This window comes from Prionailurus bengalensis, unplaced genomic scaffold (genome assembly GCF_016509475.1).
Source record: "Prionailurus bengalensis isolate Pbe53 unplaced genomic scaffold, Fcat_Pben_1.1_paternal_pri Un_scaffold_59, whole genome shotgun sequence".
Classification (NCBI taxonomy): Eukaryota; Metazoa; Chordata; class Mammalia; order Carnivora; family Felidae; genus Prionailurus; species Prionailurus bengalensis.
The window spans coordinates 18,501-23,422 of record NW_025091161.1 but is presented as its reverse complement, the minus strand read 5'-3'; the positions used below and the strand labels follow the sequence as shown (position 1 = coordinate 23,422).

Below are 4,922 nucleotides of genomic sequence, written 5' to 3'. Positions count from 1 at the left end.
CAGGGAAAGCATTCAGACCAAGGGGTAGATTAGACACCATCTCTAAATATATAATAACCACAGCTGGTTTGTAATGGTTCAGTGTGCTCTTCAAATTTCAAACTGATTGCCCTCTATGTCAAAGTGATTGAGTTATTGCAAAGGGATCTTCTGTTCTTCTATATGCGTTTTTTCTTCTTCAATACATCTGTGGCCTTGGATGAGCACATATTTGTCAGGGTGCATTTGTGTGTCTACATGTAATGGAAGAGGATTATCTTCAGATCCCTGAACATCCATATTCTCATACTTATCTTTTCCTTCCTTGTAAAGTAGGACCTGAATTTTAATAGAAAACACACAGGAATCTTTGTTGTATCCTTTGAAACTAGAATTGCCAATCTCTCAGCCTCAGGCATTATACCCTTAGTTTCATGAAATTGAATGAACATCTGTTGATGATCTTCTCTGTGCAGATACATTCGTTTCCACGCTGAAAAGGGTGAGTGCTCACTCATCCCATATATTTTACAAATTCCTCATGTGCTTAACCACCTCTTCATCGCACTGACCTCAGAGATCAACATTATCCCTGCTTCTCAGATCACAAAGCTGATGCTCTGAGTTGAGGCTCTCCCCACTGAGAGCTGGCATTAGGTCTGAGACAAGAGGAACACACGCAAAGCCTCAGGAAATTGTGAGGGAAGTGTCGGAGATGCAAACCTTCAGGCAGGGTGGTGAAAGCAGGTTCAGGGTTGCGGTGACAGGAGTCCAGCAGGGGCATTTCCTGGTCAACCCTGAATTCCCCGCTAAGAGTGTGACTCAGGCTGAAGCCAAGGAAGCCACACAGCTAATCTACAACCTTTCGTCGCATTTAGTCTCACAGAGATACACACACTTAGGCACAGCCCAACATATGTATGTCCTAAGAAACTTGAGGAATCTTAACAGTGTTTCAGTCAGCAGCACCCTTGCATTGAAAAGCCTGTGAGGCCATCTCTACATCTTCTCAAAGACTCAACAAGACAGTAGATGAATATGCTGAACATGTCAACTCATACTGTTCAGATCATCTTACAAATAGTCGAGGTGGAGGTCACTGAGGGCACCAATGAGCTGGTGGTGACTTATAGAGTCCATGAACAGTGATAAAGGGGATCTGTGGGGGAGGGCATGCAGGGTGGACCTGGTAAAAGAGGAGGTCCTCTTGCAACCATAAGGACCTACAGAACAGAAGCGACAGGTATGTTGGTATGACAGACAGAAGTAGAACGCCCACAGGAGCTGAAACACAATGAAGCAGGTGTCAGCACCTGGCCCCTTCTTCATTCACGGGTTCTAGTAGAATGCAGCATCAGTGCCAGAAAACTCTACCCTCCCACGAGATCCCACTTACAACCTGAAGGTCTCACGAGGACCTCCTATGAGGTCCCACCTACAGCCTGAAGGTACCAGATGCACAAGGAGAAACTACTGTCTCCACACATCACTGCACATGGTTACAAATGCAGAAAGCCAAGGAATCCTATTCTTGAAGATTGATGGCAGTAATGCCAGTCTAATAAAGGAACGTATTCCAGAGAGGCAGGCATCTGTGTTCAGGACACCCTTCTTCCACCAGATCTGCAGACTTTTTACTTACACATTGAGAACAGACAAAACATGAAGGAATGAAAGAAAAGCCCAGCACCACACAGAGATTCAGGGCCACCCCAGGGTCAAAGCTCAAATTGCCATCCCGTTCATGTCCTTACTCTGCTTCCCTCACTGACAAAGACATCTTCTGTGCAAGGGCACAGAGACCTCTGAGGAGATGGGGATTCCTGGAGTCCTGCAGGGGGCCTAGAAATGTGTTTTCTGAGAGAAACACGTTACCTGTGCACATTCATTGGTCTCAAGAGTGTTTACCTTAATTCACAGGTAATTCAGCTTTTAAATACAATATGAATTGCAGAGCTATTTTGTCCCATTGTAAAAGGGAGGTAGAAATTCTACGTAAAAGAATGAACAGAAACATGTCTCAATTTCAGGTGTAAAACTCCCATAAGGCATCATGAGACAAAGTATCAGTTGCAACTGCTCCCGGGACACAAGAGAACCTGCTCATATAAATACAACTGAAGAACTCTGTGAGTTACTGGCCCTGCAGGTAATCACTGATTCTCTCCCTTCACGACTGAAGTTCCACGTACATTTTCGATTACACATGCCGCTTCTGAAAATTCAGAGTATTTCCACCTAGGGGACAACTGGAGAAATTCTCGATGAGCAATAATCGCGCCTCGGATAAACCTCATTGGCTATGATACTGCCACTGCGCAAAGCTTGGGAGAACTTCTCTATTGCACATTGACCAACACAGAAGGACCAGTAATGAGTTCTGAAATTTAACTAAGAACCCTCAACACTGCACAAAGCACACAATATAATGTTGGAAAGTGTTGTTATCTTTTCCAGTCACGAGGCTCATAGCAGACATTCTGAACAAATTCATGGCCTACTCTGAAATAGGAAAAAAAATGAAAAGAATCAGGATAATCCCATGCAAAGAAGGTGAGAAAGGTGTCCCATGCTCCAGAAGACTTGAGGGTGCAGTCCTCAAGTTATTTCCACAAACACAAAGTGATAGCCACGTGGTCCTCCGCCTCCACACACTTGTGGCGTCCAGAGGCACTAGCTAACATGATGATCTTAAACTGGAGAAGTCTGGAGGCTTGTGAGGATGTAAATCAAACAGTAAAAATACCAGAGGGCATAGAAAACCAGACAAGGTCAGATAAAAGTTTCCAGAAAGCATTGCAACTGAAATAGGCAACAGAATTTACCTTGTCTTTCTCTGCATCCATGGTAGAGACACAACTGATATTCCCCATGGGAGTTGCACCATGTCCTAGGTCTCATAAAAGATGGAGGGGGATGGAAGTTGATTCTGACTTGCATAGACTGTGTGCAAGAAAAACAAACCATCCGCAACAGGTTTCATTATATTCAACTCTTTCACATTCTCATGTCCCGTACTAGGGGCAGAGGGTTTTTCAGGTGCCTCAGGTGACCCTTGAGGACAAGAGGGAGATCTGATCCTGTCCTTTGAGGAAGGTCTACATGGCCCTGGTTCAGGAGTTTTTATAACTAATCAAGCATCTGTGAACAGTTCAGGTCTCAACTAGCTAGAAATAAAGTTAGGGGTGTGTTTCATCCCTCAGAGAGCCCAGCACATGGTCTCTGTACAAGCTACATCCTAGGGAGTGCTATGTCTGTCAGCATGTATAAGGCCTCTTTCCTTCTCAGAGACATGTGTTGCCCAGCTCACTGGGTGGAAACGACTGCCCATTTCATTCATTTCCTGAGAAATTGGAAGCACATGACACTGTCCTCACTCAGGCTAACCTGAAAGCCCTGTGGTGCCATCACTGCATCCTCTCCAAACACTCCACAAGTAAAAAGACAAAACGTGTTTTATAAGTCAACTCATACTGTTTCAATCATCTTTCCAGATGGTGGAGGTGGAGGATGAGGTCCCAGAGGCCACCAGGTTGGAGACGTTGGTGGTGGCCCAAAGACCCTGGATGGTGATAAAGAGCAGCCCAACGGGGTATGACACGGAGGGCACTTCTGAGAAAGGAGGAACTGTTCTGGAAGCCATTTTGACATGCCGGACAGAAATTAAACTTTTGAGATGTGTTAGAGTAAAAGGTGAAAAATCCAACACCAACACTAACATACCTGAACCCCAGTGAAGCCGGAATGGCACCTCTCTCCTTCCCCTCCACCTGGTTTCAACAGGGCAGCATTACTGCCACAAAACTCCACCCTTCCCAACGGGTCCAACCTAGAGCTTCTAGGCATTTGTGAAGACAAAGCAGTGCATTGCTGGCAGCAAGCATGGTACTAGCTGTGCCTGAAAATGTAGGGAAGGAAGTGGCTACTCTTAAAGGATCAGGGGGATAATTACAGACTACTAAAGAAAGTCTGTTTCACACACACAGGCTTCTATTTCCAGGACTACTCTCTATCCAGCCCTTCACCACTTCAACAGCTACGTCTTGGCATAATAAGAGCTGAAATGGTGAGGAAGAATTTTGTTTTCATATCATTCGTTTACATCTTTAATCCATTTCAAGTTAATTCTTGGAGTGATGTAACATAAGGTGCTAAGCTTTAATCTTATACATGTGACTATCCAATTTTCCCAGCTCCAGTTATTCAAGAGACTACTCTTCTCCACTGAGTATTCTTGACTCCCTTGTCAAATACTAGTTGACTGTGCATGCATGGCTTTAGTTTGGGCTCTCAATTTCCATTCCATTGTCTTGTGTGTGTGTGCCTATGCCAATGACATAACTGATTTCTTTGTGTTAGAATGCAGCTTGAAATCAAGAAGTGTGATGCCACCTGTTTTGTTCTTTCTTGCATTGGCTACTTGGGGTCTTTTTGTGGTTCCAAATACATTTGAAGATATGTGTTCCTAATTGCATAAAACTTACATCCATTGGATGTTCTTTCCTGCTTTGTCAAAGATGAGTTGGCCATACGTTTGTGGGTCTAGTTCTGGGGTTTCTATTCTATTCCATTGGTCTATGTGTCTGTTTTTGTGCCAGCTATACTGTTTTCAAGCCCAGCGATTAATTTTATGACTATTATTCTAAAATTCACTTTCTGTTATATTATTTAAATCCTTTTTGATCAGCTCATTAGCTGTTGTTATTTCCTGGAGATTCTTCTGAGGGGAATTCTTCCGCTTGGTCATTTTGGATAGTCCCTGGTGTGGTGAGGACCTGCAGGGCACTTCTCCTGTGCTGTGGTGTATAACTGGAGTTGGTGGGCGGAGTCTCCTGTTTCTTTCATACAAATTGAATTTCTTCCATTTCTGCACACAGGTTTTACAGTTTTCTGTAGAGAGGTCTTTCACTTCCTTAGCTAAATTTGTTCCTATACATTTTATT

The 4,922-nt window shown here is 43.9% G+C and overlaps 1 pseudogene; it reads right to left on the bottom strand.

Moving 5' to 3' along the window:
* Window positions 1-2,152: 2,152 nt before the first annotated feature.
* LOC122478404 lies at window positions 2,153-2,305 on the bottom strand (annotated as a pseudogene).
* Between the last annotated feature and the right edge of the window lie 2,617 nt (window positions 2,306-4,922).